Source organism: Scyliorhinus torazame, chromosome 21 (genome assembly GCF_047496885.1).
Source record: "Scyliorhinus torazame isolate Kashiwa2021f chromosome 21, sScyTor2.1, whole genome shotgun sequence".
In the NCBI taxonomy this organism is placed as follows: domain Eukaryota; kingdom Metazoa; phylum Chordata; class Chondrichthyes; order Carcharhiniformes; family Scyliorhinidae; genus Scyliorhinus; species Scyliorhinus torazame.
Genome location: NC_092727.1, coordinates 2,888,924 through 2,904,278, shown reverse-complemented (window position 1 = coordinate 2,904,278; position 15,355 = coordinate 2,888,924). Strand labels below are relative to the sequence as shown.

The 15,355-nt window shown below is 46.0% G+C and overlaps 1 long non-coding RNA gene across 1 annotated transcript in view; it reads left to right on the top strand.

Moving 5' to 3' along the window:
- LOC140397941 (uncharacterized) overlaps nt 1-15,355 on the top strand; it is a 161,710-nt gene that overhangs the window by 8,797 nt on the left and 137,558 nt on the right. Inside the window, exon 2 of the long non-coding RNA XR_011937344.1 lies at nt 9,070-9,172. This is a non-coding gene — a long non-coding RNA (uncharacterized lncRNA). The remainder of the gene's footprint in view (nt 1-9,069; nt 9,173-15,355) is intronic.

Below are 15,355 nucleotides of genomic sequence, written 5' to 3'. Positions count from 1 at the left end.
GACCCCCAACTTCACTACCAGCACTGGGAACTCTGTACCATTACCGACAAGACCAATTCATTTCTGCATGCGTATCTCATCATGTGAAGTCAGCTCCACTGGCGAAGTGAATTATACAGCAGTTTACCCACTGACCTCCATGAAGAAATGCCTCATTGGACTTTGATTTGGGACTCTGAAAGCCGCAGGAAACAATAATGATTCCCTCTGCGGTCTTTGCCCTTTTCTCTACCGCAGTTACTGTTTGCATGCAAAGGTGGCAACATTGAGATCACCATCGCATGTTTTTTGTGTCTGCCAATAAACTAAACCTTTGAGTTCATCCTAACTGTGGGGTTATTAATAGAAATTGGACCATGCCAAAACTGAGGTGTTTGCATATACGACATCGCTTACAATGGAGGATGCAAATCAAAACAACCTTTTGTTTACAAACGGGTGGTGAGAGGAGAAATTTATATTCTTTAAATTAACTTCCCTTCTATCCGTAACAGATCAACATATGGAGATGTAGCAAAATGGGATAGGGTAGGTGAGTAGGGATGGCGAGATACTCAGCAGCTGAGGCAGCATCTATGAAGAGAGAATTTTAAGAACCCTGCTGATGTTACCTGCGAGAGCGTCTCAAAACCCCGGAGGATAATTTGAAACACTGGTTCTTAGTGGTATATATTTGTTTGGAATTAATGTGAGGAAACAATATACAACCCAGTGAGGAACCAGTTCAGTCTTTGTGTAAGCGATTAATAAAGAATATTTATCAGGTAAAAGAAAAAGCACACAACAAAAGTAAATATATATGAATAACTAAATACACCATTTTATCTGAAGGTACCTCTTGTTCCCAACATATGCCCAAGTTCCCTGAACACATTTGAGACACCCCTTTTTCCAAACAACATCCAATTTTAGTAACTCTAGAGGTTAAATCCAGTCAATAGTTACCACACAATACGACTGAGGTGGCCTAGTCTTGGAAAGCGTCTCTTCCTGGTTTAGTGAAGGCACAAAACTGCATCTTTTAGAGGAGCATATTTGAAATCTGCTGTGGCTCTAAATGTGAGCTGGAACAGGCCTCTATGACCTTGATCACGGATGGAACTGCATGTCTGCTTATTGATGGAAACCTAGCCTCTCTTCAATGAGGGTGCCTCCAGTTATACTTTTTCAATCTCTTTGACATTCCTCTCTGTGGATTCTGCTGTCTACCTTGTTCAAAATTCTTGGGCTGGATTCTCCCAAAATGGGACTCTGTCCCCACGCCAGCGTACAAACGGTGGAGTTTTACTCCGGAAATTCCGAGAAACAGGTTGAGCTAATTCAATGCCCTGCAGGGGGCTAGCAGGGACCCGGAGTAAATCCCGCAGCTTTAGCTGCGGATACGGGCCCCGCACTTCCGGTTTGGAGTCCGCACATGCGCACGGCGGTGGCCTCCAGCGGCCACGCCGAGCTCCATAACGGACCCGGACCGCGGAGCCACACACAGAAAGGAGACCCCCCCCCCCCCGGATCGGCCATGCGCCCGAGCATCAAACCGCGCGGATCTAACCCCCGGCCACCTATAAGGCCCCCCTCAGGTGGGGGGAGCTGATCCCCCGCCCCCGAATAGGGCGACCGCGGACTGAGTCCGCAGCCGCCATGCCAGCATCCTGACCAGCAATAGATGGTTAGTTTCACGCCATCGGGTGCTCGGCCGGTCGGAAGCGGAGGTTTGCTGGGTGGGCCTCTGGCAATGGGCCCCCAGTTGCGCGGCGTACTCTGTGGTCCCGTAGAATCGCAGAATCGGTGAACCGGCGCCGGGCCCGATTATGGCATGAAAGTTGATTCTCCGCTCCCGCGCCTGCCTCGATTTCGGCACAGGGCTGCGGAGAATCCAGCCCCTTGCCTTTAGAAGCTAACATTGGTATAACCTCACTGATCTCTGGTAAACAATGTTTCTGGTTTGGCCATTCACACCTCAATGTCTCTATAGACTCCTGCTAATCTTGTTGTTTGTTATTTTATTTTATTTTTATTTCAAATTAATTTCATTAATTTCCCACATTCCTGAAAGAAACAGTTTACATTTCAGGTGGATGAACTTTCTTTTGATGACCAACAAAACATCTGACGATAAGTCATTAACCTGAAATATTTCTCTCTCCATAGATGCTGCTAGACTGTTGAGTACTTCCAGCATGTTCTGCTTTTATTTCTGATTTTCAGCTTTCCAATATTTCGCTTTTGTTGTAGGAATGGCAAAGATTGAGTGCACATAATTGATCGAAAACTGATTTCTGTTTCCAAATAAGGTTGTTCCTTTTACTTGTTTCTTGTCTTTCTTTTGTTATATTTAATGCATTCTCACTACTTTCATTGTTCTGTCTCTTTAACATTATTGTTCATTGTATATTAGATTATCTGAAAATTTCTTTACCCGATTCAGAGAATTTCTGTCTGCCAAATACAATTAGCAGCAGGGCTACATTGTGCAATGACATGCTTTCAGTGACTGCCTCATTAACATGTTCTGCACTTGCACCATATGTGCCTAGATTGCAAGAAAACCTTATATATTTCAACAGCCTGCTCTGTATAGAAAATGAAGACAGTCTCCATGCTGCAGCTCACAGTGTTTCGTTGCTGGAAAAAGGGAGGGAGGGAGTAGGAGAGGGGACAGTCTCATTCTCCCTCCTCCCTGGACACACTGACACAGCACTCACTTACCTCGCTCAAGCTAACTCAGTATCACTAGAGCAAAGTTTTAGTTCCCTGGGAGTAGCTCGTGCTGTAGACGCAGAAAACAGTGGGGTCCGGCCTGCCACGAGGCTAAGTGACAGCTCCGGCAGCACTGCTCCAGCCTCGTTACCAGCATTCTTTCACTTTTTGTTTATTTTCCTTGGCCTTCAGGAAGATATTGGGCACGATACTCCCAAAAAATGACTAAGTATAATTTTGGGCAGGAATCATGGCGTGATTTGCACCGGTGTATGGGCTTGATCCAGACGGCTATTCATCCACACTTAGTCCAGAAAACGGGTTCGCAGCTATCAAGGGGGACCAGCATTTAAACGGTCCGAGTCAAGACAGGAGGATGCAGCGTGGAGTCCTGCTCCTCGATGCCTGGCCAGGCTTCTGGATGCTGTGAAGGAAAGGTGGGGCACCCTGTACCCCCAACAGCACAGTGACAAATGCCATCTGGGAGACAGTGGCACCATTAGTGAATACAAGCTGCATGACAAGGAGGACCGTCCATTGTAGGAAGAAGATGAATGACCACCTATGAGCTGCAAGGGTAAGTTGTCATCTCTCTCCTGGCATCAGTCCCGCCTTCCATCCTTCAATCCCAACCTCCCATCCCAAATCCATTGGCTGACATTTTGCACCCTCCTAACATCCGACCTCCAAGCTTGTTCCTCAAAACCCCTGGCACTTACTATCATAACCCTTTAATGTCTATGAGCAGTGCCTTCATACGCCACTTACTATTGATCCCCTGACCCATCAAGCGTGCGCCTCACATTGTCCTCTCTTGTCCCCACAGGAGAAGGTAACTCAAAATAAGAGGGAAAGGAAGACAACAGAGGGCAGAATTCCAGAGTTGCAAGTCCTCACCCCGTATGAGGAAAAGGTCCTGGAGATCACGGGTTATCTGATGAGCAAGCCGTGACCGACAGTGAGAGGTTGGCAGGTGCCAGAGAAGTAAGGATCCACTGCACCTTCATCCAGATGACCTGTCTCAAGTGAGTTTTTGATGTCCCAGATAAATATCCTTCCCTTTCACTGAACCAATGTCCAATGTCTTGCAGGATCACCATCTGATGAGGCCAGGCCATCTGGAGCCCCTCACCAACGCCCCCCCCACCCCTGCTCCCCCAATCATCCAGTTGACCATTTCAGAGGAGAGCTCCAAGAAGAACACTAGCAATGTATCATGGCTATCACTCGCAACTTCCACCATCACAGGGACACACACCTCGGAGGGCGAGATTAGGAGACAGGCTTCTGGGTTGCTGTCTGGTGAACACCACAGCTGCTGATGCACATTAGGTGGAGGCAGGAACATCCAATGGAGACAGCAGTTAGAAATCTGCTAGATCCCAGGACTCAGCTCGGCCCCAGCCAGATGCCGAGCCTTGGGACAAGATTCTCCCTGAGCTGCTAGAGGTGATAGGCCAGAGTTGTGCTTATGAGGAGGGGGTCTCAGCGACTGCTAGGCTGATTGGAGGAGTCCTAAAGGTTCCAGGTGCAGGAGATGGTGCCAGCATTGCATGCTACCCAGGCCAACACTGTAAAGGAAAACCTGAAGCACGACATGTGATCTAAGAGTGGTGGCGTACAAGGCATGACTCAGTCTCTGATGACCATGGCTGAGGACCTCAACATAATGTCCCACTTGCTGAGGGACATGTGCCAGACACAGGTGGACAATGCTGAGGCACTCCAGAGCTTGGCCCAGTCACAGAGAACCATGGCTGAGGGCTTTGACACCATGGAGCAGACGATGCGGGGCCTCGGGACTGGCAGCGCCAGATGATTCAGAGGCTTCTGGATCTTATTCCAGCTGCCCCTTCATCCCATGGAGTCACCCAGGGCCCTAAAAACACCCTTAGGGAGGAGGAGGCGCTTGAGCTCATCCCAGAGCCTTCTCCCAAGGAGACTCAGGCAGCCTCCAATTTTACTGAATCCCCCTTCCTGACACTGGCGTATTATAGAACCAGCCTCAAACCTCTGCAGCAACATTAGGGAATCGTGCTCAGCTGTCATCCACTCATCCAGATAGTTACCTTTGATCACGTATGGGTCCTCAGTGGTGAAGCGTTGCTTTTTACTGTTTTATTGTTGGCAGCTGCCTCTATGGTGCTGATATACCTGTAGTACAGGCACACGGTTCAGACATCAATGTTTGCAGGACATCCAGTCCACAAATTATCCTCTCAGACAGGCCATCTGATCTTAGAGGAGGCACTTGAGGGTTATGGGGCGTGAAGTGCCATCACAATTTAACAAAGATAATCCCTCCTTTGGGATAGCTTTGAGTTGTCAAGCTAGAGGTTGGTCACAGTCAATGGTGTGTGCAATGGAATGTGAATACCCAGGTACAAAGGTAGAAAAGAAGGCAGATTGCAACATTGAAACCACAGAGCCTATTGGTACTTTAAGGGGGGTGAAATTGACTTTCATGAGACAAGCTGCAGCATGGCTCTGTCCTGTGACAGTTTGGTAGCACAGGATGGCTGTAGCTGTGCTTGGCCCTGTTATGGGTCTCCACAATATTTAAAGATGGCTTGAATGCCTTGCACGGGCCTAGGGGTGACCCCTGACCTGACCCTCTCCAGCTCCCCAAATAACCGCAGCCCACATGAAGTGCCCCCCCCCCCACCTCCCCATAGCGCTGGAGCATCAGCTATAGCACCCTTGAGCGGCATACAGGTAAATGGAGAGAGCTACTCACCTCCCCGCTCCCCCTCAGTGTCCATGAAAGCTGGTCCCCTTTTGTCGAGGAGTACTCAGTGACACCCCCGTGACTTCCCACTGGGGGGCGGGGAGAGGGGGGGGGGGGGCGACTCCTGGGAAGCCACTGCATTCGACTTTAATCTCGCTAATTACATTTAAATAAATGAAAATGAGCTTTGATCAGGTTCTCGCTCTTTCTGGGCAAGATCCAGATCGCACCAACTTGAATGGGCGAGAGAATGTCAAACTGTTTGGTGCCCAGAGTAATTGCCGTTTTTGGGCAATCCCACTATTCTCCCGATATAGTAGGATCAGGACGGGGCACAACATGGCTGGAAAATCGCTCCCATTGTCACAAATCATTCTGTGCAGCTGAAAGACACCTGCATGGTGACCAGCAGGGACAGCCAGAATAACTGCTATTCCTCCTCCAATCATAAGTTTCCTCACTCATGCCCTTGCTATACTCCAAACAGGAGCAGCAAGAGCAGAAAAAGGGGAGGGAACCTGTGATTGGAGGAACTGGACCAATGACTAACTTGAGCACTAAATGCACAGTCTTGGCTTGTCTCATTACCTTCCCGAACAGATTGCATTCAATAGGTCTTAGCAACTTCAAGGGAAGATAACATGAGAGCTTCAATAGCTGCAGATCAGTTCATACATTGTAACTTGTTCATTTATTTCATACATAAAGTGAAGTGCATTGCTACACAACGGGGATTGAAGGGCATTGTCGACCTGACTCAGTGACGCAACAATGACGTTAAATCTCGCAAGAGGCCTCTGGTGAGGTTTGCGACGTTCAGAACACCTCGCGAGATCTAACGAGATCCCGCCCTTGTAGGTTATGATTTAGATTTACATATTTAAGTGAGCAATTCGGCGCCCGTTGCTTCTGAGGCCTGAGAATGAATGAATGGTCCACAAACGTGGACCAGGCGTAACAGCACCTGAGTGGTCTCCTAGACCATTGGAACCCACTGAGTGGTCGGGCTCTGGGCAGGGTGGCACCTTGAAACTCCTGCTGGCACTCAGACACTTTGGCACTGCCAGCCTGGCACCGTGGCACTGCCACCTGGGCACCCTGGCAGTTTGGTCATTGGGGGTTCCAGAGGCCGAGCTGAGCTCGTCAGTGTAGAAAAGGAAGCTAAGTGTGGCCTCGGCGGACATTCCTTGCCGAGGCCAAAATAATTACAGTCCCGTTTGATAGCGGGGCAGTGGCAAGATAAACCCCGCTAAACGTGCCTAAAGTGGGACCTTTTTTTCCCCCATTAAATTGCACCCGACCTTTACAGACCAATGAACATGAGGGAGCGAGGAACAGACAGCATCACATAGAGCCACTGAAAAACCAGCTTGACAAACAAATCACCAGAAATAAAATAATGAAAGGAAGAACTACAAATATCTGGCTTGGGAGATACTGAATCTGTGATTGAAGGAGCAGCTGTACTTTCCCCATTCCCACACTCAGTAACTGACAGTTTAAATAAAAAGTGACAATTTCTCAGAGCGGGAAAGACCGATGCGCAACTTTGTGGTTGCCTGGCTTAAAAAAATCTGGAAAGTCAATTAGACTGAGCAGGAAAACTAGAACACCCGGGTAATATGCCATTCACACTCTCAGAAGGGATAAACTGAAATTTAAATTCTGGATGTTCCTTGTAATGGGTCAACTCTTCCTTTACCCATTTTGTCAGCCTTCAGTAGCCATTTCCTGCAAGAGGAAATGAGTCCTAATGATATTATAAGACGCTTAGAACATTGGCATTCAATAAGCAGCAAGTGGGCTAACACCTGATATTCCAAATCTAAATTGTGACCATCTCAACATGTCATCCATTCCACGTAGGGAGCAACACTAAATATCTTCCTTTCGACAAATGTTTGCGAGAACGTCTGTGCCAATCAGAAAAGATAGAAATTGCTGCTACTGACTTCAAGCAGCTTCATGGTTTTCTGGTAGGCTTTGAAAAAACTTGGAATAATGAAGCTGCCCAAAGCTCAGAAGCAGCAGTTCCTACTCGCAGCAACCGACAGTTCCATTTTTTTTAAAGCCAGTCTTTCAGGTCTGCTCAGCCTGGGCAACAACGAGCGCTCCATTTATGACAGTGAACCCAATCCATCTGGGATCTGGCTTTTTAAAATTTGTTCATGGGGCATGGAGATCACTGGCTAGACCAGCATTTATTACCCATCTCTAATTGCCCTAGAGGGGGCAGTTAAGAATCTGCCAAATTGCTGTGGATTTGGCGTCACCTGTAGGCCAGACCAGGTGAGGTGGCAGATTTTGTTCCCTAAAGGACATTGGTGAACTAGATAGGTTTTTATTGGGAATGTAACACTTACCTTATCTCTGTGAAAATGATAATAGGCTATTTATATTCATACAAACCAACAAGATCACTGTGATCTATGATCACCTCTGACCGTGTACTAACAGTTTAAAAAATGTTTCCAATTAGGGGGCAATTTAGCGTGGCCAATCCACCTACCCTGCACATCTTGGGTTGTGGGGCTGAGACCCACACAGACACAGGGAGAATGAGCAAACTCCACGTCCACATGGACAGTGACCCAGGGCCAGGATCAAACCTGGGTCCTCGGCGCGTGAGACAGCAGTGCCACTGCGCCACCGTGCCGCCCTCTGACCATACGAACATAAAAAGATTTGGCATTTATGCAATCATTGCGTCTAAATGGAGAAGAATCACATGATGTAAACATATTACTGCCTGGATAACATCTGAGAGGTCAAATGCGAGGTTTTTTTCTAAAAGGTTCAAAATCTTTGCCTCCTTTATATTTCTAGAGATTTCCTGGGAATTCCCTGGAATGGAGTGAGGCACAGCAGGCTACACTTCGAGCAAGTAAGGCCAATATAACTGAGGGCAGTCCTGAATAGGCCTCTCGCCTTATTTTCTTAGAGATGCACCTGTCAGGTATTTGTATGGAGGTTTGCAGAGAAGAATTTGGAAGCACTGGTCCCCTCAAGATTAATTGATCTGACATGAGGAGACAAATGGACCACAAAACCAGTTCCTCGAGATCTTGAGATCTGAATATAGCTTGTGAACAGCAGTCAAGGCCAGCAACCATAACTGTGCTCTGAGACCTGCATCAGCAGCTGTATTTTCAGAACAGCCAGGTGCTTTGGGTTCTGCAATTGAGCTGAACCTTCAAGTACAAGTGGTTCCAGTTCAGACCAGATTCAGCATGGGTGGTTTGTGCTCATCACTTCTTCAATTTTTCAATTTTCATCTCTCAAGGCTAGCAGTAAAAGCATGTTCCCTATCGTGGGCCCTTACATATTACTGGGGATTTTTTTTTTTTATGTTTCTATTTTGAGCTGCTAATCACAGTCACACAATTGTCAGCACTCCAGTTTTTGCCTGGAAGCTCTGAGAACTCCCACGCTATCTCTGGTCTTCAGGATCAACATCTGCATTATTTAAAATTATCAATTGGGAGCAACTACTGTAATCTGTGACCAGAAAATAACTTCCAGAATCGACTGGCATGTGTTTTGTTACAATCGCTGAGCCCCCAATTCCACTATCTTTGGTTCTGAAGCTCCCACTGCCCCGGTTTCCTGTCCCTTTTCATCTCTGCTTTACATTTTTTTTGCAGCTATGAAGAACAAATTTCCAGAAGGAAAGTAGAGAGGATTGCAAAACAAATGTGATTTTTTAAAAACAGAATAGCCCAAGACACCAAGGAGCATTTATGAAAGGTAAGTGGAATGACCTATCTGTTGACTAGCTAACACAATTACTGAATGAGGATGTGTATTGACTTATAGGAAGCTTTTGATGATCCCCTTATAATTTTTTGGGTGATTTCACTGAACTACTCCCAATAGCAAGGAGCATGCATCTGTGACAGGTCTGCAATATTGTAACACCAATACTGTGTATTCCCTTTCAGTATGAGTTCCTCAGTAAGTGAATATGTAAATTTACTATTTATTGCTATTGTCAAAGCTCATGGAATTTAAGATGAAATTGTAAATAGGTTATTAATTGCATGACAGCAGAGGTATAAACGGGAGCAGTTAAATGGGCAATGGAGACTGCAGGAATCAGGCCTAGTATTCTTGCTGTTCATTAAACGTTTTAATTGTAGTATTGTAAAGAAAACACAAGTTTTTGAATCATTTAAAATTGTACAGGTAAACAGCATATTGCAAAGATATAATTGAAATCAACTTACAGTTACGTAGAAACTGGGAATCTGGCTAGGAACACTTAATGCTGAGAAATGTGAAGAATGTGCAATGGTATAAAAATAGCAAATTGATTATACTGAAGAACAAATTTGTTAAATAAAATGCAACAGAAAAAGGACTGGGCTGTGGTAATTAACCAAACATTTACCATATTATCACACTGGCACTGTGCTAGAAATACACTCAGGGAGTCCTGACTTGTTGTGGCAACATTCACTTTTACATGCAAGTTGTAGCCTGGAGCAATATATGATAGGTATAAGCTCCAATATTCTTCCCATCACATGGCTAACCAGATATTACTCATAGTCATACAACCTGCCATTGGCATATGTTGGAAAGATTTTGCAGATTGCATGTTTTGAATGCGTCTTCGTTAGCCATCAAGTCCTGGAGTGGGAAGCCGGAACTTCTGGCTCCGAGGCAGAGACTCTACCCATTAAATCACAAGCCGCACACTGTATAGCAGAGAAAATGTGATTCAGATCTGTAAGGGCATATATTCAAATTGGTAACTTCCCAATTTTCTGGCATAAAGTTGGGGGAAAGAGGGCTTTTAAAAAATCTTTCATGGGATGTGAGCGTCAGTGGCAAGGCCAGCATTTGTTGTCCATCCCTAATTGCCCTTGAACTGAGTGGTTTGCTCAGCCATTACAAAGGGCAGTTAAGATGGACAGTAAGATTACTGTGGATCTGCAGTCACATATAAGGGTGGCAGCTTTCCTTCTCTAAAGGGCATTATCAGATTTATTTTTATGATCATCAGTAAGGCTAGCTTAAATTGAATTTAAATTCCACCAGTAGCCATGGGGGGATTTGAACCCATGTCCTCTGTGTTACTATCTAATGACATTATCAGTACACCACTATTTCACCAGTAGTAACCCATAACACCGGGTCACCACAAATATTTGCACATCACACATATTTCCAGAGTTGCAGAACGAGTACAACTGAGGAACTGAGTACATACTTGGTATTTGGTGAATGGACCAGTTTAAAAAGTTAATTTTGTTCTTAAACTTTGCTCTCAAAATCTAATCCAGTCTATAATTAGCAGTAACCATAAAGTACTATGTAAATGCAATAAGGTTCTTTCTTTCTTGCATCTTAGATCGCGTAAACACTCTCCGCTGTGAGAGCTGAGTAGTTCATTCTCGGGGGAGGTCATGGCGTAGTGGTAATGTCACTAGACCAGTAATCCAGAGACCTAGGATTATTCTCTGGGGACTCGGCTTCAAATTCAATAAAATATCTGGAATGAAAAGTCTAATGATAACCATGAAACCATTGTCGATTGTCGTAAAAAAAGCCATTCAATTGTATATAGTTCTAGATTACCTGACAAGAGGAAACTCCAGCTCTACATCCACCCTGCCAATACCCCTAAGGATCTAAAACATTTTGATTAAGTCACCTCTTACTCTTCTAGGCTCTACTGGATACAAACCTCTGTCCAACCTTTCCTTATAAGACAAACTGCTCATTCCTGGTAGTAGTCTAGTAAACCTTCTCTGAACAGTATCTAATGCATTTAGATCTTTCTTTAGATAAGGCGATCAGTACTGTACACAATAGTCCAGATGTAGGACTAAATCATCTGGTCATGGGAATCGTTGAGGGCGGACGGAGAATTTGATGGGCAAGCTAAGGGTCTGTTGATCTTCGGTGGGAATTTCCTGTCCCGGGGCAGGCAGGACCGGAAAATCGCACCCGTGATCTCACCAATTTCCTGTACAACTGAAGCATAACCTCCTTACTTTTGTAAGAAATCCCCTTGAAATAGACAATATAATTCAAGAAGTTTTTTCTAATTACTTGCTGTACCTGTGTACTGGCCTTTAGTGATTCATGTACTTGGACACCCAGATCCCTCGGCACCTCAGAGCTCTGCACTAGCCCACCATTTAGTTAATAAGCTTTTTTTATACTTCCTGTCAAAATGGACAATTTCACATTTGCTCACATTATGCTCCATTTGCCAGATTTGTTCCCACTCACTAACCTATCTCTGTCATTTTGTAGCCTCCTTATGTCCTCTTCACAGTTCACTTTCCTACCTATCTTTGCTTTATGTCATCAGCAAATTTAACAACCATACTTTCATCAAGTTATTTATAAAAATTGTAAACAGTTGAGACACTAACACTGATTTCTGTGGCACACCACTCGTCACAGCCTGCCAGTCTGAAGAAAGACCCATTGATGCCAATTCTCTGTTTCCTGCCAGCTAGAAAATCTTCTAACCATGTCAAAATGTTACACCCTACACCATGAGCTTTTAGATTATGTATCCATTGGGTTATATGGCATTACCATTGTGCTAAATAGGATAGACCTCATACAGAGCTAGCAACTCTGTTGTTATAAAATACAATATAAAATTTATATATAAAACATATCAAATACAAAATGGGATTGATAAAGTAAACATAGACCATTGTGGGGTAATCTAGAACGATAGGTCACTAGTATAGGTTGAGCGGTGATAGATTTAGAACTGAGATGAGAAGTAACTACTTCTCGCAGAGGGTGGTGAATTTGTGTTGAACTCGCTGCCCCATAGCGCGGTGGAATCTGAGTCACTAAATGGTTTCAAGAAAGAGATAGATATATTTCTGATTTTTTTAAAAGGGTGAAAGGGATATAGGGAACAAGCAGGGAGGTGGATTTGAGTGCAGGAAGAGATCAACCATGATCTGATTGAATGGCGGAGCAGGCTTCAGGGGCTGAATTGTCTACTTCTGTTCCTAATTCCTACATCCTGATGTTCCAACTCAATACTGGGCATCCATGAGGCGCTGTGGGCCATCAGCAGCAGCAGAATTGGACTCATCCACAATCTGTAACCTCATGGTCCGGTATATCCCCCACTCCACTCTACCATTACCATCAAGCCAGGGGATCAATGCTGGTTTATCTGCAAGTGCGGTAGGACATGCCAAGTATCCCTAAAAGAGAGGTATCAACCTGGTGAAGCTACAAAACCTGACTACTTGCATGTCAAACAGCATAATCAGTAAGTAATAGACAGGGCTAAGTGATTCCACAACCAACGGATCACATCTAATGGTGGTGGGCACTTCATTGGAGGAGGAGGCTCCACAAATATCCCCATTCCCAGTGATGGGGGAGCCCAGCACATCAGTGCAAAAGATAAGGCTGAACAATCTTCAGCCACAGGTGACAAGTGGATTTCGGCGGCAGCGGTGCGCAGGGGCCTTCTTGGAGGTGAGTAGTGTATTTAAAAAGCCTTACCTTTACAGGAGCAGCCCTTTGGATTTCGGCGGCAGCGGTGCGCAAGGGCCTTCTGGGAGGTGAGTAGTGAGTTTAAAAGCTCTTACCTTTACAGGAGCAGCCCTTTGGATTTCGGCGGCAGCGGTGCGCAGGGGCCTTCTTGGAGGTGAGTAGTGTATTTAAAAAGCCTTACCTTTACAGGAGCAGCCCTTTGGATTTCGGCGGCAGCGGTGCGCAGGGGCCTTCTGGGAGGTGAGTAGTGAGTTTAAAAGCTCTTACCTTTACAGGAGCAGCCCTTTGGATTTCGGCGGCAGCGGTGCGCAGGGGCCTTCTTGGAGCATTGTGCAGGTCAAGGTTCGGAGGTGGAGGAGCAGTCTCTGTCAGCGAGAGAACCTGAGAACATCTAAGACACTCAGAAGGTAAGAAGGTAAGTAAGTGATTTTTACTTATTTTTACTTTTATACCTTTTTTCAAATTGTGTGTGTCGGGGGGAAACTGAAGTGACATCACAGAAAAGCTGTGGCCAGAGTGGCTGGTTGGGATTCTAACCTAAATTTAAAAAAAATTTGAGTATTTGGGAACTAATTAAACATAATAACTTAATTATAATTTAGAGGATATCTAAGCCAGAGATCGGAGAGTATTATAGTTAGCTATCGCATATCTATTAGAAATCTAGTGCTAGGAAACAGATAGTTGACAGTAACTTTGAAATTTAAAAAAAAAAAGTATTTAAAAAAAGAGACAAATTTTAATTTTAATTAATTGACGCAATGTCAGTTAGAGGGGTGCTGTGCTCTGACTGTGAGATGTGGCAGGTCCGGGAGGCTTCCAGCGTCCCGGATGGCTTCATCTGCAGAAAGTGCACCCAACTGGAGCTCCTCACAGACCGCATGGTTCGGTTGGAGCAACAATTGGATGCACTTAGGAGCATGCAGGTGGCGGAAAGCGTCATAGATCGCAGTTATGTAAATGTGGTCACACCCAAGGTGCAGGCAGAGAAATGGGTGACCACCAGAAACGGCAGGCAGTCAGTGCAGGAATCCCCTGTGGTTGTCCCCCTCTCGAACAGATATACCCCTTTGGATACTGTCGGGGGGGATAGCCTATCAGAGGAAAACAGCAGCAGCCAGAGCAGTGGCACCACGGCTGGCTCTGATGTTCAGAAGGGAGGGTCAAAGCGCAGAAGAGTAATAGTAATAGGGGACTCTATAGTCAGCGGCACAGATAGGCGCTTCTGTGGACGTGAAAGAGACTCCAGGTTGGTATGTTGCCTCCCTGGTGCCAGGGTCCAGGATGTCTCCGAACGGGTAGAGGGAATCCTGAAGGGGGAGGGCAAACAGGCAGAGGTCGTTGTACATATTGGTACTAACGACATAGGCAGGAAGGGGCATGAGGTCCTACAGCAGGAGTTCAGGGAGCTAGGCAGAAAGTTAAAAGACAGGACCTCGAGGGTTGTAATCTCGGGATTACTCCCTGTGCCACGTGCCAGTGAGGCTAGAAATAGGAAGATAGAGCAGACAAACACGTGGCTAAACAGCTGGTGTAGGAGGGAGGGTTTCCGTTATCTGGACCACTGGGAGCTCTTCCGGGGCAGGTGTGACCTGTATAAGATGGACGGGTTGCATCTAAACCGGAGAGGCATAAATATCCTGGCCGCGAGGTTTGCTAGTGTCACACGGGAGGGTTTAAACTAGTATGGCAGGGGGGTGGGCACGGGAGCAATAGGTCAGAAGGTGAGAGCATTGAGGGAGAACTAGGGAATAGGGACAGTGTGGCTCTGAGGCAGAGCAGACGGGGAGAAGTTGCTGAACACAGTGGGTCTGGTGGCCTGAAGTGCATATGTTTTAATGCAAGGAGCATTACGGGTAAGGCAGATGAACTTAGAGCTTGGATTACTACTTGGAACTATGATGTTGTTGCCATTACAGAGACCTGGTTGAGGGAAGGGCAGGATTGGCAGCTAAACGTTCCAGGATTTAGATGTTTCAGGCGGGATAGAGGGGGATGTAAAAGGGGAGGCGGAGTTGCGCTACTTGTTCGGGAGAATATCACAGCTATACTGCGAGAGGACACCTCAGAGGGCAGTGAGGCTATATGGGTAGAGATCAGGAATAAGAAGGGTGCAGTCACAATGTTGGGGGTATACTACAGGCCTCCCAACAGCCAGCGGGAGATAGAGGAGCAGATAGGTAGACAGATTTTGGAAAAGAGTAAAAACAACAGGGTTGTGGTGATGGGAGACTTCAACTTCCCCAATATTGACTGGGACTCACTTAGTGCCAGGGGCTTAGACGGGGCGGAGTTTGTAAGGAGCATCCAGGAGGGCTTCTTAAAACAATATGTAAACAGTCCAACTAGGGAAGGGGCGGTACTGGACCTGGTATTGGGGAATGAGCCCGGCCAGGTGGTAGATGTTTCAGTAGGGGAGCATTTCGGTAACAGTGACCA